Below are 24,431 nucleotides of genomic sequence, written 5' to 3' on the forward strand. Positions count from 1 at the left end.
TCACTGCCTACAACTGTGTGAGAGGATGTTGCAGAGATGTGGGTGCCGGCCTCTTCTCCCAAGTAACAAGTGATGGCATGGAAGCGACGGGCTTCAAGCTCCGCCAGGGGAGGCTTAGACTGGACATTAGGAAAAATTTCTTCACCGAAAGGGTTGTCAGGCACTGCAACAGGCTGCCCAAGGAGGGGGCTGAGTCACCATCCCTGAGGGTGTTTAAAAGACGGGAAAACGGGGTGCTCAGGCAGGGACGCCGTTTAGTGCCGGGCAGGGGCGCTGGCGCCGGGTGAGGTTAGAGGTTTCTTTACCCGCCTCAGGGTCCCCGCGACCGGAGGCGCGGGACCCGCGCGCGCCCCGCCCCGCCCGGCGCCGAGTGACCGCGGCGCGAGCCAATCAGCCCGCGGCGCCGCCGCCCGCCCCGCCCCGCCCCGCCCCGACCGCGGGGCCGCCCGGAGCCCGCGGAGCCGCGGCCGCCCCGGGGGCTGCGGGCGCAGGTAAGGGCAGAGACCCCCGCGGGAGCCCCCGGGGCCGCAGCGGGACCCCTTTTGCCACTCCCCTCCGCTCCCCGGGCCGGCACCGGCGGCTCCCGCGCCGCCTTTGCTGCGTCCCGGCCCGGGGGGAGGAAAGGAGAGCTGCCTCGCGGGGAGCCGGCTTCGGGCTTGATGTAACTTATTCGTGCGCCGGAACGTAGAGGGTTTAGGGAAATTTGGGCGGGGGGGCTGGGGAGCGGGCTCCGGTTTATTCTTCTCAGGCTGGACTGAGTGTTCCTGCGCTGTCTTTGCTGCATCCTGGCTGGAAGAGGGAGGAGGGAAGGAAGGAGGGAGGCTCTGAATTGGCTTCGGACTTTCCGCAACTTATTTATGCGCTGGAACTTTGAGCTTCTAGGGGAGTTTAAACAGGAGCCCGCTCCTCCCTAAGTCTTCTCAGGCTTCAGCAGGTCGCTTTAGCCGCGACTGTTGCGAGACTTCAGTTGTGAGTTTTATCTTGAACTAACAAATGTGTTTTGATTTAAGGCCCGGGGTTCTTACATCCTGTAATTATTACTTCTAGGTCTGTTTCTTTTAGGTCCGTGACTTCTAAAAGCTGAAATAGCTCACGCCCTGGCCGAGGTGCAGCCGTAGCAGTAAAAAAAAGATGCTTTGTACCCGTGTAGTTATTTTTGTGGGAGGAAAAGTAAAGTTCTGCTGTTAAACGCTTCGCTGTGGTGTGACAAGATGTGTGCTCTCTCGGTGAAGGGCAGTGCTGCCCATCCTGTGCAAAACCACAGATGAAGTGTTTAAGGACTCGGGCTTGGCTGTGTCTGACCCTTTAGAGACACGCTGGCTCTCCTCCTTTTGGCCCAAATGCACATACTACCAAGAGCAGCGTGTGAGCTCTGGTATGTATTGCGGTGGCAGCACGATTGAGCAATATGCGTATCTCTGCATTCCAAAAGTAAACAGCAAAAAAATGGGTCACAGAGTGAGAATACTCTCTGTGCTTATGTGATCGAGTGTTGGAGAGGATGATGTTCTGGTGTGCCAGCTCTGGATTTATTGCTTTTATCAAAGGTAGCAGCCATAGCTGGAGGATTTGTTTGTGAAGGACGAAAGGGACTTGTAATTATAATAAAAACCATGAGTCTGAGTTTCAGTAAAACCAGCATGCTCAGTGAGGCAGCATGGCAGTTTGGTTCATCCTGGAAACTAGGAAAACAGAGATCATGAACTCTCAGTTGCAAGGATTTTAGTCTCTTAACTTCTTCACATCTGTAGGAAAGAAAGAGCCAAAGTACCCCCTAGTTTGGCTTAGCAGCTGTCCCAGGGGAATTTTGACAATGGGATTTAGCAGTTTCTTGAAAAGCTGTATCAGATAGATCAGCTCCTAGAAGCAGAGGGAGTTGTTCAGTTTGTCAATGAGAATGACTGTCAATGACGTGCTGTGTTGCTTATGTATTGGAGTCAGTGTTCCTGTGCTGGAAGTATGACATTGATGTTTCTCTCCTCCCTGAAGGCAGTGGGGGCTCCATGTGTTGGCCTGGCTGTGAAGTGGGGCTTTTAGGATGGGGTTTTCTCTTCATCAGTGTTACTCCTGCTTTGAGATGCGCAGCCTTTGAGGTGCTGTTAGATACTCAGCGCCACTGTGACCTTCTTCAATAAGGTAATAGCAAGAGCCCCAAACAAATGGGTCCAGACTCAAGTGCTTCCTCACCTTCAGTGAGTTTTGCCCTGAGTTTTCATCTGTTTGCTGTATCAGTTCTGGATTTAGGAGTTCTGCTAAAGAATATTTTAAGCTGTTGTCTCCCGTGGACATGTGTTTGCAACAGTGCTGTGCTCTGCAGTGGATCTGTGCTCTGGAAAAAATAATGAGTAACATTTCTGCTTGTTGCTGAAGTGCAGGGCGGAGTGCCTTGAAGTCAGGGGTGTCACATAGGACAGAAAACTGTGTTAAATATAGTCTTTTTTTTTTCATCCTTCAATGCAAGGCCTGTTTGGTTTTGGCTGCAGTGCCTGCGCAGTGTAAAACACATTGCAGGAATGAATGGAGTCCTGATGACAGTGTCTATGGAGGTGTATGGGGAGACTTTCCTTGTGACCTGTGTCAACACGAGGATAATTGTTAACATTCCTGAAATTACAGCCATTCCTGGGAGACTGAGGTTCCCAGGTGGTGCTGCCAGCTTGTCTGGTCCCTTTGCCTGTGTGTTGGGCCTGGATCACCTGAGGACTGGCAATGCTTTCTGTTATGAGGTGCATGGCACAGTGTTCTCCAGGATGTTTTGTGTCTCTTCAGTCCATCCAAATGAGATTTCTGTAAAGTTTGTGTCTTTCACTTCAAGGAACAGTTTAAATGAAGTGAAAAATCCTTCTCCTGAAGAGGTTTAAATCCAAAGAAGATTTAGTCGCTTTCTTGGACAGTGTTGTGATTGTATCAAAACGTACCTTTGTCTTACTTGGGACAAGGTAGTGTTGCTGTAAACTCCTTTGAATATCTGGCTAATTTTCTTAGTTTTGCTTTGCGTTATGTGTTTTCTGTGAATGAGGTGGGAGTGTGGAGAGGTGCCCAGATTGGAAATCTGGTAAAAGATGGTCCAAAAGCTTATCCTTGACTCCTGGGACAGGGCATGAGGCGGGGGGGTGGGGGGGCAAATTGCCTGTGACTGTGGAATCTACTGGCTCGAAGTGCTTTTCAACAGAGAAAGCAGGAGCCCAAATATTGGAGAGGATTTAGGGATGTAGTGGAGCATCCTGGAAATTCCTATTATGTTTGAGGTAGTCAGTAAAGCCCCCATCTCCCTGCTGAATTTGCATGCAGACCTATTTCTGCCTGCCCAAGCCGCATCTGTAAGTTTTTACAAATGGAAGAAACAGGTTTATTGGAAGGTTTAGGTGGGTTTGGGTGTGTTTTGTCTTCTTGCGTGGAGCCTGTGCATACAGCTTTGCATTCAGAATACATACAAACGCTTAATACTTTCATTAATAAAACCGCTTAGTACCTTCCTGTACTTAAGCTGAATAGTGCCTCCCCCCGGCCTTTGTAATTGTGAGATCCCATTAGTCATCCCATTAGCGACTTTGCTCTTGGATCCAAACCAGGAGAGGTAAACTAAGTTTCCTTGCCTTATGCTCACAGCTGGTGTTTATACCTAGACATTTATTTAGCATTTATTTGACACCTATGCCTACCCTGTCATGCCCTGCTGTAAATCCATTTGTGTTCCCAAAGCCTACCTGGTGTGTTGCAGTATCTCCTTAGCAGATGTTCTGTGCCTAGGTCTTTTCCTTTGTCAGTCTTTGTGTTTGTTTTGACTTTTTTTTATGGCTGAAATTGGGACTAGGGCATCAGCCCTGTGTCTTCCTAGGAAAGTGAGTGTTATTGCTGAAAAGGTGACTGCTGAACAGGTGATCTGTGAGTAGAGAAATGGTGGTCCTGTCATGACAGCTTCAGAAACTGAAGTTTATTAGAGCTGCTGTCTGAGGGGAATGCTGTTAAATCTCATCCTTGTGCCCTGTGTGTTGTATCTATTCTTATGTGTCATCTTGGGACCGCAAGGAATGGCTGCTGGTGAAGATCAGAATTTGTTGTTATTGTTCTTCAAAAACATGGTGCAAGTGTGAGTCTGGGAGGTGCAAAAGCCTGTTTTCCCCATATCAAATGGGAAGGCAGGGAGATTAGAGCTCTTGTCCAGCACTAGTCTGGTAACTGATACCACAGTTTGTGTTAAGGTAAAAAGGTTCGTTTTCCCTTCTGCCGCTCTGCATCATTAAGTATTGCAGGTTGTGTCAAAGGACTAGAACCAGAGGCCATTTAAGCAGGGCCTGTTTCATGGTGTTTGGGTAAGACAAAAATAACAAAAAGTGTGACTTTAAGCAGCTGTTTGCATACATCTTGATTGTAATCGCACTTCCAGTAGGCACAGTGTTGTAATTCTTGCATGGTAAAATCCCATTGTATGCCACCTCTGAAGGAAAGGTTCCAAGATCAAGTGCAAGAACACAAAGTGGATTCGTGCTTGCATCTTCTTTGTCATCTTTTTCCTAAATATTAATGGGAAACTTATGGTTGAAATTTGAGCTGTCTGTTGCAGCATCTGAACTCTAAACTGGAGAGTCTTTGTGCTATTGAAGACATCTGTCTAATCATGTTTCAGACTGAAGAATCTGATTACCACTAGCATGAACCAGCATATTTTAAATCCAGTAGTTCTTGTGTTCTCCCAAACAGCTTTATTTTCTTGCTCTGTAACAAATGTAGCAAAATAAAAGGGAATTACAATGATCTGGTCTTGCCTGCTTTTCTCAGACTGGTCAGTTCAGAAGCAACAATCTTGGGGGGAAATGTATAGGGTGTATTTTATGCATGGTTGTAGAATATAACTCCAAGTAGTTCAGGGACACTGCAGTGGTTGTGAAGGGAGATACAATGTATGCAATATTTGGTTGGTATAGTAAAAATAGCTTTAATGCTGTAAAAACAACTGCCAAGCAACCAACCCCCCTGCCTCTTCATTTTCAAGTCTTTTCCCTGTGCTGCTCTTTTATGAATGACAGAAACAAGAACACACATGTGTTTGTCAAACCAGCACCAGGATCTGGCTTTTGGGGGTGAGGAAGGGTGGTTGATGCTGTTGTAGCTGTGCACACAGCTGTCTGTGTGCTCTGTCAGTGTGCACAGCCATGGGTGTCTGGTTCAATCCAGCTTCATGGTTAGGCATTCGTAGGCCAAGGGGTTCAGCCTAGTGCAGTGTGAGTACTAAGGATTTCAGACCAAGTTATAAAATTTAGAAGGAAAGTCCTTAATAATGATGATGTCTTTCCTTGCTGTAAAAAAGAGTGGTTCAGTGAATGTCTCGGAGGCTGTTTTGTTGGCCTTCGCCCCTTGAAGCTGGTTTCTCTGTCTGCAGAGGTAACGCATGGTTAAGGTTCATAATCACACTTATGCTTAAAGGGGTGATGAAGCCATGGCTCGTGGCATGAGTGGTGTTCATGGTAGATTTTGTGGGCTGTGGCTTACTGCTGGCTACCTGCTGTCCCAGGGACCCTGCAGGTGGAGGGCAGGAGGAACGTGGTTGCTACATGCATGGAGCTTTATCTGAGGTTCTTGCAGTGCATTGAATGCTTTAAGGATGTGCTTTGTTTGCCGAGTGTGCTTAGACTGTTCTGTGCTGTGGAGCAGCTTTCCACAGTATGGATCTTGATCTGAGCAAAACTTCATTTCTGATTACCTCTAGAGTTCAGGGAACTTCAGGTCTGTTCAAAGGATTCAGAATAACCCAGAAAGTCTAGGTAGCTGTTTCACTGAAGTCTTGACTTAATATTTTCTCTATAAAGTATGTGTACTCACTAGCTATAGCCATATGTGAAGTCTGCAGAGAAATACAGCCCTTGCAAAACACAGGAAAGGTGTAAGCGCTGCTAAAGCAGATAAGCTATTTAAAGTAGCCCAGATCATAAGGAGTATAACGGATGAGGAAAAGAATGCATAGGCCCTTTGGAGGCTCATCTCCATGATTTGAAAAGTCATAAGATAGGCCGGTGAAGGTGTCTGTAGGATCACATTAAGATTCTGCAGAGTGTAATGGTGATAATTGACATCTGCCTTGAAGAGCAGGCGAGGAAATGTATCTTCATGGCAAAAAAGCGCTGAGCTGTTGCTGTGTTTCTGCAAATAGTTATTATCCCATGTGGTTGTAGCACTTGTGTTCTTGGGTTCTGCACAGCTTAGCAAGGGCACAGCCACCATGGGTTTGTAAAAATCACTCTTGCCATGCAGAGACTGCCGGAATCTGTTTTCCTTTCAGGTAGTCTACTTGTACGGAAGAAGTCTTGCAGAGATGAGGTGTTGGCAAGGACAGGGAGCATATAGCCTATTGGGTTCTCTTCAGTTTGAGTGTTAATGGATATTCATGGATGGCAGCTGTGTGATTGTGTTGTTTTGCCTTACTGTGGAAGCTTTTCTTTTGGATTTGAAGCATCTTCTCTACCACTCTTGTTTAGATTGTAAACCTGTGCTAAAATGCAGTGTAGATTCATCTTTATCCATCCCAGTGGAGTTTTGGGAGTGAGCCTGGTGGGGAGTGTGCTGCCTCTGGAGCTCATGTGCTCAGGATGCAGGAGGAGTCAAAGGCTGTGGCGTGGATAAGGCTGCGGCTGTGGCTGTGTGGGACCAGGGAGCACTCCTCCTGCTGGGACCTATGTTTATTTCCCTATCCAAATGTCCAAGTGCAAAACACACTTTGTGATGGGAGGTGATGGTGGTCTGCTGGCAGTGATCCCTGTGCTGCTCAACTGGAGCCTTTCTGAGCTCTCTTCTGCACTGGAAGCATCTCTGATAGGCTTTTGTTAAATGGGAGGGGAGGGACTGTACATTGAGCTCCTTTTTAAGAAGCAGACAAAAATTTCATCTTCCCCTAAATGCTGGTCTGCTGGAAAGGCAAGGTACTCTGCACTACAGCTGACAAGTGCTGTGTGTTACATGCCTCCTGGAGACCTCTTTGTGCTGTGAGGGGGTTTCCTTACATTGCAGATGGAGGCTGAAGTAGCCATCCTTGGTGGCTTCTCTCAAGATCTCGGTGCAAACGGCTGTTCTCCTGGAACAGGGTGTGTATTACAGACAATTTTAGTGAGTTAGTGGCTTACACTGAGGGAGGGATATAAGGACATGTTGGAGCAGCCACGGCACAGCGTGTTCCCGACTCCTGCCCACAACTGTATGCACAGTGGAGCAAAGGTCTTCATGAAGAAGAGGTGGGTGTGTTGAGCAGCTAATCTCCAGGAAAGGCATATGGTAGCTAGATGCCTTCTGGTGGGTTCAGGTGCTAGTTTGTTGTAGTACTCTCTGTCCTGCTTCCAAAACAGGATTAAGCAGAGACTATTTCTTTACTCATAATTTAAATCTCCAGGAAGTTGGTTTTGGTTCAGAGCAGACCTGAAAAGACTTGCCAGTTGGATCTTAGAGCCATCAACATATTTTTTTTCCTCCATTTAGCTGAATGCTCCTTTAACTTGTGACAGCACTTTTAATTGGTTATATTTGTAAAGGAAACATCAGGGGAAGGTCCAGAAATGTGTATTTATGTTTTCTTGCTAAGCTGAATTTGATGCTAAGAGCCTGTTTTTCATATTTCAGTAAAGAAGAATTTTATGTATGTTTTGTGAGGTTTTGTTTGCTTGTTTGGTTTGGTGTGGTTTCCCCGCCCCCCGCCCCCCTTCAAAAAGAGCATATAGTGGCTTACCTTTGTCTACGTCTTCCCTTGGATGTGAAACATGTAATTAAGAAGTCCTAATCAGAAGTATTCTCTTAGATTTCCTCACCCGTCCTGGAGCTGGTGTTGGACCTCCTGTGTAGTGCTGGGCTGGACCACTGCAACCTCTGATGGTGCTGGCACAGAAATGTGGTTTTGGGGACTTCCTGAGGGCATGCAGCACAACCAGGAATTTACACACTGTGGGGGACTGCAAGTCTTCCTGCCACCCTTGCTTAGGACACCTGGAACCCTTCTCGGTGGAGGGCCCATGGAGGTGTGTGCAGCGTGTCTCTGCTCTCCGAGTGAGCAGGAGGACTGTTACTGGGCTGGAGGTCCTCCCCTCCTGCCTTAGGGCCCCAGAGGGAGGCATGCAGCCACGCAGCAGGAGTGGCTGAACCTGGGCTGCGCCCCACAACATGGGGACGCTGCGATGGCGTGGCATGCCTCTGGCACCTGGTGGGGCTTGCGACCAGCTTCATGGTACTGCTGCAAAACTGGGATGCTGCTGGTGGTGTTGGGGTGGCCAGCTGCGGGACAGGGTGAGTCCTGTGGACACCTTGTGGTGTTTCCCCTCTGGCTAGGTTGTCCCACTCCCAGTGCAGCTCTGGGTCTGTGTGGCCTTGCTGGCTGCTGGCTGTAGTGCCAGCCGCAGAAGTACAAGGCAAAGCTGTGACCAGGGTGTGAGTTGTGAAGTTGGGCCAATCTGACTGTTGCTGAGAGTGGTGAAAGTGTCTGTGTTGTCTAGACCAAGCGCTTCCACCCATGATGGCTGGTGGCACCTATACGCCCTGAGGGCAGTAATGACACTCCTCAGCCCCCTTCCTGTGAAGCTTAAAGGATGATTAATCCTCCCCTGCTTTCAAGCCTTCAGATGAATTAACAAAGCAGTATTGATGATGCAGTTGCATAGATGGATGGGTGTTATGTGAAGGGAGCGGTAACAGCTCTGCCACGGGTGCAGGGTCTTGCTCTGCCTCTGCTTGCAGTATTGCTTGAGAGTGTCCTTTTGGTGAACAGCCATGAAGCTTTAAATGCAACATGGAGATGGGAAGATTGAGATTTGTTTTCTGGGTGGTGCTGGTAAACTTCCTCCAGCTTGGTGGTAGAGATAATTCTGCAGGTTCTGGCTCCATTGTTGTGACTGGGTCTAAGGTGAATTTAAGAAAAATATTTTGCTCAAACAGGCTTTCCTTTCTGTTTTGTCCAAAGGGAAAAATCTGTTATGAGCCTGATCTGTTGTTCTCATTACTGTGGGAGTTTCTGAATGGGACCTAAATATATAATTATTTGCATGTCCTTATCTGTGCAACACAGTGTTTTCCAGGTCAGTATCTCGAGCATCAGACTTGCTTGTCATGATGTGCAGCCTTAAATCCGCATAAGCGTTTGATCATAGAGATGTCAATGTGGTAAATGGCTTTTCTCTCGGGATTGTTTTGGACATCACAGTAGTATTGGGCACTGAGGAACAATATTTGCTTGACTTATGGCAAGCTCTTGAGGTGCTGTCAGAAAGATGGTGTGGTGCAGGGTTGTTTGACCAGTCATTTATTACAAGGCTGTAATACCTGGGGAAGTTGGAGAGGAGGCACTGATTACCAGTGAAGTCTGCTGGGGATGGGGCTTCCACATAAACTGCTTGGAAGGAGATCTGGTGGCTCAGTATGATGATTTCAAGGATGGAGTCCTACCATGTCTCCAGAGAGCTTTGTATTGGAGGAAAACTGCAGCAGGCCCTTAGTCGGAGAGTGTCTCCTTTTGTGCAGGGTGATGGCAGTGGTAGCTAGAAATGCTTTTCCTTTTGGACCTGCCTGGAAGGCTATACCTCTATTGCCTGCCTGATAATATAGTGGTATATGTTTACCTCCTTACTTTCAGATGTACTAAAGCAGGACCTGGAGTTCAAGGCTGCCTCCTGCAAGGAGTCACTGTGCTGTAGTCTGTGTCTGAAATCTGTTTCCATTTTCTTCAGCTTCTTGCCCTCAGACCTTGGCGTACTTGACACTCCCCCTTCCTTCCCTGTTCTTCCAAGGAGTTTTACAAAGAAATCAATAGTTACGTCTAGTTATGACAGCAAAATGAAAAAGGCTGCAACGTCTCCATAGCTACCTGAAAAGTACTTGTAAAATGCTGATGGAAGCAAGTGCCCTGCAATTCTTCAATACATTCTTTGCACATGGACTGAAAATCATTTGCATTAGTTAAGTAATCGCTACACACTTGTCCAGAGAGAGATGTTTGGTTACTGCCATAAATTTTTGTTCCTTTAACCCTGTGAAGCTGAAAAAGTTCAATTTGTTCTATGTAGAAAACTGACCTGAACTCTCACTAGATTAATTGATTGTAAATGTACCAGCTTAATCCTGCTTGATTTTCTTTTCCTCACATTTCATGTAGCATCTGAAAAGAGACAGCTTGTGGCAAATTAGACAGGGTAAGACTACAAAAAGATTGAATTATTCTTGTTTGAACAGTTCCCAGCATGCGAGCACTCGCTGCTTGTTTGTACATCGTCTGTATCTTGGGTTAGCCTGCCAGGGCTGCTGGAATTGAGGTGAAAGTAAATTACCTCCAACTGGAAATATTGCCTTTGGTTTAAATGCTAATTTATTCATTCATCAGTAAAAATATCACAACAAAAATTGTGGTTGGTGTGTGTTTGAGTTTTTTGCAACAAATTCCTTGCCTTGTGTTTCTGTGAAAAGAAACTGTTTAACTTAGTGTCCTGTGCTGTCCTGAAAAGTCATTTTGTTCCAAGTGAAACCCAGTGCTGATATGAAAAAGCAATTTTCAAAACATGTGTGAGGTTGTACTTGGTGTGCGCCTGTGCCTTATGCCACTCCATTCACTTTGGGGCACAGCATAAAAATAACAGGCTGCAGAAATAAAAGTCTGCTGTGTTTAGGCAAGGGTGATCATACTGTTGGGTATCTGTAAATGCAGAAGCAGTTGAAACAAGATGCTGTTTCTATAGGGACTTGCTGTGGTACACTGATGTACTGCAGTGCCTCTTTCAGAGGGAAGGGACTGATGGGGTAGGGAAATTATGTACATGTGGCAATAGTTTAGGTTCAGCTGCCTGGTTGTTTAGGACAGTGTATCCAGCTGGACTGCTGATGGTAATTGGGAATTTGGCTGTGATATTGCAGTTAATTTCTCTTCTTACTAAATGTGCTGGATCATCTTTCTATGGCTGTGGTGATTAGGGCCTGGCTTTACCATTGCACATGGTGAGGAACATTTCCCTTCCTTAGATCCAGCTGTGTTAATATAGCTCCTGCAGAGTGTGCACTTAGCAGCAAAATGAGGGGGCTGTCTCTGGTTTTCTGTGTTAAACATAAGAAATGGAACCACACTGCCCTTCCTCTGAGTCACACTGAGTTATCTGTCCCTTCACAAATACCTGCTAGAGGAAATTAAAATCCTGCTTTTCCTTCTAGGCAGACCTCAACTTTGCAATGCCCAACTTAACCGTGCTTTTCTGGAAAGAGAGAGAGATTAAAAGGGATGGAGACCCAATGATGGCTCCGGTGAAGATGCCTTTGTCATTGTCCCCTTTGTCCAAGAAAGCTATTGGGGAGATCGTTGGTGAATGAAGAAGCGCATCCTGGTGCTGCTTCCCTTTGCGGAGGAGGCAGTGTGGTCTCTGCTGCTGAAGTCTTTGGTCCTGGAAGTGAGGAGCAAGGAAGCAGCCCTCCCAAGGGGTCCGGAGGGTGACTGGGCTGGGCTGATGGAGTGTCAGGGTTTAGCCCCGGCCCAGCCTCAATCTGCAGCTAACCCCAGGCATTTGTGGTGATCCCAATTCCCTTCCACCCCCAGGGAAAGGGAATGGAGAGAAATAAGACTTGTGGGTTGGAAACTAAGACTAAAACAGCTTTAATGAAATAATAATGAAGAAAATACTGTTAGGAAAATCATTAAATATATACAAATAGATGAATGACTACATTGCCACAGAGCAGGCACAGGGAAAGGTACTGGGCTGGACTCAGCAGCAGGAGGGAGCTGAACTCAGGAGCTGCATTCAGAAGTGCATGGGTCTGGGATCAGGAGCAAAAAGGCAATGAGGTCTTCACTGAGCATCAGCCATGAAAGAGGAGACGGTGGCCCTTGTGATCTTTCAGTTTTGTACCGAGTATGACATATATGGGATAGAATACTTTGTTGGTCAGTTTTGGGTCATCTATCCTGTTCGCCCCTCCCTGCAGGTGTTACCCTTTTTCGCCTCTTTGATTTACGGCATCCACCAGCTCAAGGATGGTGTTGAATTCTACAGGAATAAGCAATGGCCTTTCTGCATGCCAGTGCCCCGTGCTATCACTTTTAGAGAAGGACACTGTCTAAAAAAGAAAAATGCAGTTAACTTCCAGAAAATGAACTTACTCAGATGAGATTTGGCTGAAAAGTTAGAAAACAGATGCTACTTTAGCTCAAACCAGAACATGAGGGTACAGGTGGGCTTGCTGGATGAGAGCTCCTATGGAACCAGCTGTGGCAGAGCAGGCACTACAATGTGTTGCCTGACATAAAAATAACAAGAGACCCTTCCAGGCTATAAAGTTTTAGATTGGATATGCTCTGCTAGCTGGCTGTCCCTTGTGGGGCAGCTGTCTGTCTTGCAAGCCTGCATAGCTGTGTCCCCTGGATGCAGTGTCCCATGTCCTGTTGACTGCTCCTCAGAACAGTGGAGAGGAGGAATGACCTTGGCAGCTGAAGTGTGTGTGGCCACCAGGGGCTTCCATGGACCCTGTTGGAGGACACGCTTCTTACATGCACCGCTACCCACCATGGAATCTGTCCTGTAAGCTCACATCCCTGCCCTCCGTACTGCAGCCTGCAGTCTCCCAAGGGCACACAAAGAAATTTAGACCATGATAATTCTGTGCAGTGTCTTTTCTTTAATCCTTCTTGTCTAGCTTGTGCTGCAAAGCTTGAAGCAGAGATTTTCCCTTTCATATCTAGAGCTTCATACCCGGATTTGGTTGATGTTTATACAAAAGTGCGAGGGCAGCCAGAGGTTCTCCGGGGTCTGATAGAAACCATGCGTGAAATTAACCGTAATTAAACTGTTATGTGATCTGCAATAAATGGGAGGTTAGAGCACAGACTCAACATGTTGCATAGGTTTAAGACTATGAAGAATGAGAGGTGAATCCTCCTCAAAGTTGGCTGTGCCTGTATGAGGCTTGATAAAGTTTTAAGACAAGCCAGTACGCCAAGCTCACTGCGTAGGCGTTTGTGAGAAACAAGGAAGATTTATGGGAGAGGACTGTAGGTGTAGGGAGGCGGAGAGAAGCCAGAGATGAAGTAAAGTAGCTAAACAGGGGCCTGCTCAGGGTTAGTCTATTGTTGTAGACCTGCATGCCCTTCCCTGCAGAGGAGGGAGAGGTCAGTTTGCATGCCCTGCTAATGTGGGCCACGCTGGAGGTGATTTGACTACCTGATGGGATTTTGCACATCGTTGCAGTGTGCCTGCTTTCTCTTTGTGCTTCATAGTGATGGAGTGTGTGGCAGGGATGTGGAAGCCAGGGGAAAATAGTCTGGTTTGGGCTTCACCTTTGAGGTGAGTGACAGTCTTGTTTTTGCTGCCGAGCTTCTTGTGGAGATTAGGGAGTGCTGGAGGTTGATTGGTGGTCAAATTTTCAATGGGGAGTTTGGTACTTCTCACAACAGTGGGAAAATGTGTTGCTGTGGCTGGCTCTGGCTCTTCTCTTTTCCCAGCACTGTGGGATGAAGGTGTGATGGCCTTCCTGGCAGTGATGGCATTAAGGACAGCCTTGGAGGCTGGGATGATTTTCCCTGGATGGAGTCCAAGTGAGCTCCCAGAGCCGTGAGGCTTTGCCGACTTGTGGTTTTGGAGTGGGCACAATTCCCTTAGTGAGGCTTTTAGCCCTTGTGAGAAACAAAAAGCATACAAAAACGTGCAAAAAAGTGTGCTGGTGTCAAAGAGCAGTGGAGGCAAGAGAAGGACTGGCATAATTTTGTAGTCTGGTTACTTTGGGCTTGAACACTCAGAGCAGCATGATGCTCTGGAGGGTTTGCAATGCCACCTGGTTTTCCCAGGGCTGGGAGTGGAGGTGGATGGATGCTACCTAGGAGTTTCAAACCACAGGTCAGCATGGAAACACAACAGCGTTCCTCCACGGGAAACCAGCGCCTTCACAGTCCGGCTGCCTCTCCTGCCTTGTGCAGAGATCGTCTTGATCTCATGGATACAAACAGACTTGCAGCCTTCCTGTAGAGCTGGGATGGCCAAGGAGAAGGAGTTTCTGAGCAAAATGCTGATTCTTAGCCACGATCCTGAGTGCTAATAGTGCCTATATTGGAGAAAAGGAGCAATTCTGTATTACAACGTTTGAATTGCACATGTTGATTTTTTTCAAGCATGCTGCTCAGGAATAAAGGATGGAGGAAATGCTACTGGTGGTGAGGAAGGAACTTTCTAACTACAATTGTGAGTCCCTCCTTCCTATGGGGCATATGCTGAGCGTTGGGATGGTATTAACTACTTGTGTTTGGATTTCCAGAGAAGAGGCTTCCTCTGGAGATTTCCTATTGTAATTCACATCTGTGAAGTTGAATGCAGATGCTGCCTGTCAGGCTGTGAAGATGTGTGTCCAGCTGCGTATGCATAGAGGGTGAGAGATGTTATTTTGATGCCTGTAAAGAAAACTTACTGAAAATAGGCTAAAGCCCATGAACCCAGGAGCAGAAGAAATTGTCTCAACAGTCTTACTTGTTGCTTCTTCTTCTTTTCCCCGCATAAGGAATATTTGTTTGGAATATGCTTTTTGTCTTGGAATTTGTACAAAAGTGAGTTGTGCTTCTGCCAGAGCTGCTGCTGGGTGGATGGGGTCAGGCTAAGCTCTGTTTCTAACCACCATTCATTCCCTCAGAGGTTGGGATTTGTTGCCTCCCTTATTTTCACTGCTTTCCTGCTATCAGGCCTTTTGTCTGTCTTCCTGCTTTTTGCATCCTGAGCTCTGAGACAAGGCTGCCTGATGGTGTAGTGTGCAGAGCCCTTGCGTGTATGAGGACAGACCATGTGGCTGAGCGAGATCAAGGCTTTTCAGGGAGGCACAGGTGGTTGAGCAGCAAATGGAGAGGTTGATGGGTCAAAGCAAGGGTTTTCCTGTGGTTTGGGCTGCTGCCTCTACCCATGTTCTACATATTCAGCAGGGGCAACTGCTCACATGTGCATAGCAGAATTTGTCTCTGGGCTCGTTTGCTGTTTCAAGTCCTCTCCATACCCTGACGCAGTGTTTCTTTCTCTGCATATCTTCCCCTTGTCCCTCTTGTGTTGTCATGACCTGTACTGAGGAGTTTCTGCCAATACCCCATGCAGGTTTTTGGAGCGGAACCACCAGACTCCCTGCTTTGCAAGGCTGGGGCCTCTGGCAGTGTAGAGCTGCCTTCATTTTAGGAAAACAGAATAAATCAGGTCAGTATTAACTTGCCTTCACGGAGTTGATTCTGGCTGCGGCACAGTTGGATTACATTAGCTGGTACCCAGAGACTTCCATTTAAGACTGTGAATCAACTTAGCCTGCAAATACAGTTAGTGGTTGCTTGGCTCTGATCTTGTTGTTGTTTTCTGTTCATTAACTGCACCGCTGGAGTAGTATGGGGTGGTGTTAAGTTTCTGGATAAGGCTTTGAACAAGATCTTCCTGTCAAAACACTTGATAAACCAACTACTGTAATGCAGAATGCTGGTCTGTCTTTTTTCAGATTGAATTGTGGAGAGCTCTTATGATTATTAAGAGATGCTTTGTGTTAATTTAATTTCCTGTAAAAAACATAAGCTGGATGATTCAAAGAAACAATGCAGACACTTAATCCACCTAAAAGCAAAATGTCTGTATCTGTGCATATGCAATACTTAAAGCTTTTGCAGGTGTAAAAATACATATGAATAAAACCAATACTTTAAAATTTGTCAGTTTTGAAGACAGCATTTAGTTGGTGAGTAATGGAAAACAATCAAAGCCAGGATAAAAACCCCATTGAATTAATATTTTCTCAGAGTGGTGGGAAGTCAGTTTAAAGCTGTTGCATACAACTTGTGAACAGCCAAGATTAAGCAGTCTTTTTGTGAGCATAATAGCTTATTATTTGGGCTCTCTGGCTGGTTTTCAACATAAGGAATCCTGAGTCAAGGTGCAATGCCTCCTTGCTGTAGGGAAGCATAACTGTTACCTCCCCCTCCTATTCCACAGGACCAGCAACTTCACCTTTTTTCTGCCCACTGATGTCCTTTAGAACTGAGGCAAGCCTGTAGAAGTCTTGCCTGCAAATATTGATGTTGATATTGTCTCCTGCTAGCAGTGAAGGGCTTGTGTGGCCAAAATACTGCATGATTCTCTCGACACTCCTCCTGTCTTGAGTGACCAAAGAGTAGAGCTTGTGGGGAGAGGTGGTCCCAGCTGTGTATCCTGGTGGAGATGACCTCTCTCTAATAAGTTGAGCTCAAGTGATCTTGGGCATCCTTTGAAGGAAGGATACTGCTCTGGGTAGCAGTATCTGTGCTTTCAGGATACCAAGGGGTCTGAATGCCCTGCTATATTTTTATATAGCACTAAACTTTATATATCTATATATTTAATCTATATAAATATTAATTAAATAAATAAATAAACAACTCTGTTGCTTTCTGAATTGTCCACAAGGTTCCAGGGTTTTTGTTTTTCCTGTGCACCTGTGTGCAAGGCAGATGGAAAATAGTGGGGAAAATTTGGAGGACTTAGAGGTCACTGCGTGTTGCCTGCTTGCACTGGTGTTCAGGTGTTGCTTTAATATACTTAATAAAACTTTTGCCTGTGTCTCCTGCCAACTCCTCTGCTCCAGTTAAAGATGTGAATGGGAGGTCAGATTAGGGGCAACACTTGAGTTAATTTTTCAGTGTAGACAAACACTGTGCTAATTAGTCCATTTATCCAACTCCCACAGCGGTTAAGCGTTCTTATTCTGTCATCTTCTTTCCTGTGCCCTACCCTCATGCTGCAGTGCTGGTCAAAGTCCATCTTGCCTCAGAAGTGGCTGCCTATCAATAATACATCAAGTGATGTTCCTGAGGCTATCTGTGCGTTATAAAATTTATTGAGTGTTATAGCTGCTTGTATCATTTCCAAATGCTTTTTGTAGCAAGAAGCATGCTAATGCAGTGTGGTTCATCATGAACTGAATTTACTGCCTAGTAATATCACTCTTCCAAAGACCCAACCTGTCTGACACTGGGAGCGAGGGCAGGACATATCTAACTAGTTGGTGTTGTCTGAACTGTGTGTTGTGGGAGCGCTTTGCCATCTCCCAGTGTTGCTGCAACCTCTGCTCCAAAGGAATGTCTCAATGAAAGCCTGCTACTGTGTATGAGTTGTAGCCGGTGCCCGTTGCAGGACTGCTCCATGGAGCATTGCAGTATTGTTCGGTTATCTCTCTGCCCTGGCGTAATGCATTTGTGAGTTGAATGCTCTGCGTGTGTAGTGTGGGTGTACTGAGCTGTTCCAAGGCAGTGACCTTCCTTGTGTTCCCGATCTGAATGCTGCAGGTCACAGGAAGTACAGCTGCATCGCTTCGAATCTCTTGAATTCTTTTGAATGCTCTCCTGGGAATAATGGCTCTCATTGCTCTTTTTCTTCTTCTTCTTTTTTTTTTTAAATTCTGTCTGGTCATAATCTTGGCTTCTTGTTTGCTGTTTTCTCCCTTTTTTAAAAAGACTCGGGAAATAATGTTTTCTTTTTTTTTTTCTTTCTGAACTGATTTTGCTACAGTGTCTGTAAGGCAAATAAATCTCATCTTTGCCTCTTTCTGGCATAATAATACCTTTCTCTTGTGAGAAATTATGTATCTAAAATAACCAAAATTATAGTTTGACCTTTGTTAGTTAGGAAAATATGATATAATGAAATAGCTACTGGGAGAACAAGCGAGACGAATTATATGGGCATTTTCATTTGCCATTTTCCTGTCTCTGCTTTCCAGAAAGGCCCTCACTTTTCCAAAATTACTTTCTAGCCATCACAGCTATAATGCTGCGTGGGGCTTTTAGATTGTATTGATGTAGGTGCTCACACTGATGATCAGTCCCATCGAATTTAAACTGAAGAAAGCCAGAGGGACAACTGGTGAGAGGTTGCAGCAAAGCATTATCTGCCCCATGAAGCCATCTCACCCCACCAGTGCTTACAGCCATGTGTGGGAGCTACTTGGCAGATGTTCCTGCCTGCAGCACAGCCCTTCTCCCTCCCTGGCCAAGCAGGCTGGAGCAGGAGAGTGGTGGGATGGCCATGCAGCAGAGAGTGCCTCTCCCTTCAGCCCAGGTTAGAGGCAGCCTCCTTGGGCTCACAGGTCGCCATGTGGCCCCTCTCTCTTCCTTCAGAATTTCTCCTGTTTCCTACCCCACCCTGCCCCTTCAGACCATGTTGATGCTAACTGCAGCTGCTAGGGAGAGCAAATGGCTCCAGCTCCTCAATCAGTGGGTACACGTACATCTGGATCATTCTCCCTCAGGGTTCATGACTAGACGGTGTCTTCACAACTCTGACTACAAAGGATCTGTGACTGACATGAAAGAACTTAAAAAGCATTCAGAATTGGTTTAGCCCTACCCTGGCACCTTCTTTCCCTGCTTTCATGATGGCCAAGTATGAGTGACAGAATTTGGCTCTCTGGACTAATCCAGCTTTGGCTGAAGGAGATTGGATGTTTAGGCTGTGCTCCATTAAATCAGTGTTATGACCCTGTAAAAAGTGCCCTTTGAATCAAAACCAGCTCTGCTCCTTATGTTTAGATAGAGAAAGTGTTAGCCTGGGTAGCAGACTCTCCTGTTGATCTTGTTCAATGCTTTCTTACTTTCTTGACTTTAGAGCACTGTTTGGTCATGCCTCATTTTGGCTTTGGTTTGCATGGCTGCCATCTGGGAAATCCCAGCTGCAATCCTCAAACTGCTGCAAATCAGATGGAAAACACTCTTGTAAAGCACTCTGCTTCAGTGAGGAGTTGAGGAGACTTCTAGTGACACATTGACCCTTTGAAAAGACACTGGGGGTGGATTATGCAATGCTCAGCCTTCTAAACCATTTCCGGACCCTCTTGTATTTCTTTGTTTGGTTTTGTCTGTACCAGCAAAGCGTATTTTTAACTCTGTATGTGCATCTTTGTATGGAGGCTTAGACTGCCTGTACGTTTATTAGAGCTGATGTGCAAATTTAATTAAAAGTTGTAGAGCCCTTGGATAGGAAGTCAAAACCTTAATTGTTGAGACAGTATAATTAAGTTTCTCAGTGCCTAGCTAGTAATTACACAAAACTGAGTGCGCTATGGAAAGACTGTTTGGAAACACAGAAATGTAGAAGAAGGCTTTTGCAAATACTGACTGCCTGAATTGTTCTACTCTTTAAAAACAATTTTTAACCTTTTATCTTAAGTGGGTCTATTTTTACTGTTCAGAGTTTGTAACTACAGCCCATTCCTTTGCTTGGGGTAGGTGGTTTTAAACAGCCAGAGCAATGAGGTTTGTGTGGCATGAGGTGCTGCAAGCCAGTGATTTGTCTTCCCTTCCTTGGTGAGCATTTACGGTAATCTTAAGGGCTCAGTGAGGACTTGGACTTAGCCAAAAGCAAAAGTAATGTTATGAACTCTCCTCAGTTACAGAGAAGGCTGGATACAAATCCCTATTTTTACTCACTTTTAGGGAGTGGTAGTCAGTGCAGGACAGTGATTATTTCAGCTGTGACCTTTTCAGCATCCAGAATATTTATTGTCCAACAAAATGTTGAAAAAGCTAAAGCAAGATTTGTCTTTAAAGTTTGAATTGCATGGACAGGACCATAGTCTTAGCATAGAACTCTGGGTTTAGGCTGTCTTCTTTTGCTTTCTCTTCCACCTCAGACAATATGGTAAAGAGATGTGCTGGAGTTCCTAGATGAGTTGGCAGCAGAGCACCGAACCTGAAGCTGGAAGCCTATGACTTGCTGGACCACAACGCAGTGTAATTATCAGATAGCAGTGCTGCCACTCCAAGGGCAAAGCAAGCTGGGGCAGACCGGGATCTGCATCCTCATCCTCCTGCATATGGTACAGGTCTGTAAGAGGGTGTCTGTTTTGTTTTCCTTTTCTGTCCTTGTTTTACACAGATGCAACTCTTTTGGAGCATCAGGTAGACTACATGTACCCTGTTCTGAGTGGAGTCTTGAATTCACCAGTGCTTTCTGGGCACTTTTTTAAAGAAAGAAGGAAGTTGTACATTTCTTTTGGCAAGAAATGCGAAGTAATCTCAAAGATGTAAAGCTTCCTAAATTACTCACTCAACTTTTCCACACAAAACTTGATAAAACATTGCATTTCTCTGAGACGTTGGTCTAATGACCCAATGTCTCTGGCTTCATAAAGAACATTTGAAAGAATGGTATAAATGCCAAATGGAATAAATGACAAATGAAATAATTTCACAGCTCTGTCTCATTTGTATTACCAGGGGGAGAGGAGAGCAATTACTTCCTGGCAAATTAGGCTACATAAAGGAATTCTATATAAAGATTATAACAACTGCTCTAATGAGTAAGAATTGGTGATGCAAGCAGGAAGGGGAAATGCATTATCACCAGCTGCATTCCTGCCGTGTATGTGAGGGTTACTGTGGTTTAATGAGCCTGGCAGGACCTGTGGTAAGCCATTTTAGTAATTTCATCTTGCAGCAGGTGATCTCTCAGCCTGCAGGTCCCCACCTTGCAGAAAAATAGGGAAAAAAGCCTGGATTATAAAAGAACGCAGTGTTGTGTATTGTCAGCCCTGCGCTTGAGACACGTTTGTCTGCAGAAGAGAGCTAGCCAGCTTCTCTACAAGGCAGGCTGCTCAGCCTTGTGCACACAGCTCGTACAAACTCTTACCAATCTCTTCTCTGCACTTCATTTCTCATGTTCTTCTGGTTTGTGTAGGTCACCCTCTGTAGAGCATTACCTTTATGTAGTTCTGTCTGGTGTTCATCTTTACTTACATCCTCTTTTAAATCCAGTGCTCTGCAAGTTTGACATCTGCTAGACCTTGTCTTTGTTGGGATTAGAGATGTGCTATACCTAAGGGATTACCTTGACAAGTTACACAAGAGTAATAACAGCATGGCTTGCCTTCTCCCAGACTGTTTAATGACTGGTGGTTGTTACAGTAAAATGTTTTCTCCAGTGACAAGACGTTAGGATGCTGATGGTTCAATGATGGACTTACTAACTCTGTTTACTGTGCACAAGATAGTAAAAGAGGAATGAATGGGAAGTGAAAGTTGTGTTGGAACTCAATAACTAGATGTTTTTGTGGAAATCAAAGTTAAATGGTCTTTATCTTTCTTCAGGGCAGTTCTGTTCCTAATGAAAATCTTAATAACTGACTGCTTACGATCACAAAAGCACTTAAGGCAGCTGCTAGAAAGTACTGAGGTACAAATTTTGAACAACTTCCCTGTATTCTTATGTCTTCCTTTGTACTGTACCCCATTAACATTTTTTTTGCGAGTGATGACTTGCCCTGTAGATAAAATGGGAGCTGTATTTCACTATTTGGTCAAGTATGTGAGGCGTTTTTTCCCCTCCACAAATTTATACGATTCTTGGGGGATATTTCAGGATAAAAGGATCTGAGGCAGAAACATGCTGTCAGCTGAAAGCCTTTTCTCTATATCCTGACACCATCACTGAAGCAATCCCTCATATCGTCTGTGGAGAGGGCTCTAATGAAAGTAAATTGCCAAGTATGGTAACAGAGATGAGTTGGATTGCAGAAGGTGAGAGGCATGATGGTGACTTGCTCTGAAAAGAACTTGTCATCTTCCATTTCTGTTGGTTCCACCATCTCCTTCATGGGACAGCAATGTGCTCCTAGGTATGGCTCGAGGTAACAGACTCTGCGATCATCCAGTGAAAGGCATAGGTTTTGCCCAGCCCTTCTGCACAGGGGACGAGGTCTCTGTGTTTCCACTGCCTCTCAGAATACTCTTCTGAAGATGGTCCTTTCCCCAGTTCACATAGGGGAAAATAATCAGATTAAGTGATGCTGAAATCTTTTTGTTGTGGCCCAAATTTTATACAGCAGTTAAAAATCTGTCTTGCTAAATGACTGGATTTTAGGAGTATTCTTATGTAGGATGCTTAATACAGAAATTTTTGTGTAGGATGTCTGTGGCTTCTAGTATTAACTGTCCCCTATGGGAAAGATAGTTATGAAGCAATTTTTAGATGAAGATACAACACAACACATACTTAATGGTGCACTTGTTTAACCCCAGCATCTTGTAAGTAGTTCTTTCACATCTGACTTTTGTTTTGTCTCCTTTAAAAAAAATAAACAACCTCCCTTCCAGAAGCCAAACCAACCAATTAAGTATGAAATATTTATTTAAATTTTATGTGAAATATAAAACTAGCTTTCACAGAGCTAGTTTCTGCTTGGTTGCAGTGATGGTTAGGGCTACTTATTCTTCCATGAAAGTGAAAACTGTGTGGGTGAAGTAGGAGAGTCAATGGGACCAAGTTAAGTGGAAAGCTGTTAAGTGAAGAAGCTGCTTTCTGGAGTTAAAACCCCACACCGCTCTCTTTCATGCCCTGCTATGATGTATTTCATAGAATCAAAGAATTTTTGGGGTTGGATGGGACCTTCAAGATCATCCAGTTCCAACCTCCCTGCCATGGGCAGGGATACGTCCCGCTGGATCGAGCTGCCTCATCCAACCTGGCCTTGAACACCTGCAGGGAAGGGGCATCCACAAATTCCCCAGGCAGCCTGTGCCAGTGCCTCACCACCCTCCCCGTCTTTCCTGTAGCCCCTTCAGGTACTGGAAGGATGCTATAAGGTCTCCTCAGAGCCTTCTCTTCACCAGGCTGAATAAGCCCAACTCTCTCAGCCTGTCCTCATATGGAAGGTGCTCCAGCCCTTGGATCATCTTTGTAGCCCTCCTCTGCACCTGTTCCAACAGCTCCATATTCTTCTTATGCTGAGGATTCCAGAACTGGACACAATACTGCAGGTGAAGCCTCACAAGAGAGGAATAGAGGGACAAAATCCCCTCTCTTGCCCTGCTGGCCATGCTTATTTTGATGCAGCCCAGGATACAGTTGGCCTTCTGGGATGCAAGTGCACATTGCCAACTCATGTCTAGCTTCTCATTAATCAGCACCCCCAAGTCCTTCTCTGCAGGGTTGCTCTCAGTCACATCATTCCCCATCCTGTATTGAAACTGCAGATTGCCCTGACCCAGTGTAGGACCTTGTACTTGGCCTTGTTGAACCTCATGAGGTTCTCGCACGCCCACTTCTCCAGCTTGTCCAGGTCCCTCTGGATGACATCCCGTCCTTCTGGTATGACAACTGCACAGCTTGGCTTGGTGTTGGTTCTAATTCATTGTCTAATTTTGTAATTCATTAAGGCTTATTGTTTTTGTTGGATACCTTTATTTTTATGCACAGATTCTGTTTTGTTCCCAGCCCTCGTGTTTTGAAGCTCTTTTCCGTAAAGCTTGCCACCTTGCTCTTGGAACACTGCAGTGCTTGGCTCAGAGCCCTGGGTTGTAGGTGCCAGTGCTCTGATATTAATAAGGGGAGTCAGACTATCAGAGCTGGAAGGAGAGCATCTCATCATAGGACAGATCCAGCATTGCTGACCGGAGCAGTGTCTTCTCCGTGCTGCTTCAGAAATGTGTTGGTCTTGATCAGGGGTGTTTGCTGCAGTGATGGAGCTGTTTGGGCTGTTGTGGACATCCAACTCTGCTTCTTGCAGAGCATGCCAGCTATGGTCATGTAGTCTGAAGGCTGGATAAAGTGCCCTGTAACAAATGGGCTGCCATCACAGACATAGTTTGCATATGAAGACCATGGAGGGAATGGAGAGAGCCACTGCTGGTGACTCTTTAAATTGTTGTGTAATTGGTCTGAACTTGATGTAATGGTCTAGAAGGGGACAATGATTTTGCATCTTGTTGTTTATCCGATGAGTCTTGTGCTCTGCCTGCATCTTTTCTGTGTCTTGAACTGCATCCTTGGTATTTTCCCCAAGAGAAAATCTGTTTTTTTTCTGTTATTGCAAGACACTGACCTCTTTAAAGGAGGAGAGACTGAAAACTAATGAGATTTTTCCTCTGAGGATAATGCCATGTAATTGTTCGTAAAAGGGTATTTAATGCTGGTGGCAACATCTTTACTTTGTGCTTAAATAAATTGCTGTAATGTGTTGGTTATAAAGAATATTCTTGAATAAAGTCAAACTAAACCAGAACAGCTTGTGGGGATGTGGGGAGGAGATATTTGCATTCTGCTTTCATGATGTGGAAGTATTTGTTTCTAAGAACCAACACATATAAAGCCTCCTGCTGCCTATCTGCTAGCTGCTGCGTACAGAGAGGGAGTGGCATTGAGCCTCATTGCCACTGGTGGCTGTGGGACTTGCTCTGGGGCTCGTCAGGCTTGGCTGGGGGTGGACATCCATCCTTTCTCTGCAGCATGCTCCCCCTGCCTGTCCTGGCCTCTTGGTACCCCTCATGGTAGTCATTGCTTGTTTCTGGCCCCTGGCCCTTTCCTTCTTCTGAAGTAGGGATAATTTGATCATACTTCTCATCCCCTAATAGCTATCCTGATACTGATAGCTCCTCAGGCAAAAGGAACCCACACAGGCTGCAAGTGATCTCGGTTTGGCTCATAAGCTTTTGTTCCCTTTGTACTCCGTACAGG

At 45.6% G+C, this 24,431-nt stretch overlaps 1 protein-coding gene across 3 annotated transcripts in view; it reads left to right on the forward strand.

Annotated features, from left to right (window-relative positions):
- Window positions 1-440: 440 nt before the first annotated feature.
- The window catches only part of PPFIBP1 (PPFIA binding protein 1), a 114,080-nt gene continuing 90,089 nt past the window's right edge, over window positions 441-24,431 (forward strand). Inside the window, exon 1 of one of the 3 annotated variants that reach the window (XM_069863711.1) lies at window positions 441-491. The gene's annotated coding sequence lies outside the window, so the exon portion shown is untranslated. Of the gene's footprint in view, window positions 492-15,183; window positions 15,281-19,633; window positions 19,804-24,431 lie in introns of those variants that run through there. The other 2 variants (XM_069863729.1, XM_069863720.1) reach the window with 2 other exon arrangements.

Source organism: Phaenicophaeus curvirostris, chromosome 1 (assembly GCF_032191515.1).
Source record: "Phaenicophaeus curvirostris isolate KB17595 chromosome 1, BPBGC_Pcur_1.0, whole genome shotgun sequence".
Lineage (NCBI taxonomy): Eukaryota > Metazoa > Chordata > Aves > Cuculiformes > Cuculidae > Phaenicophaeus > Phaenicophaeus curvirostris.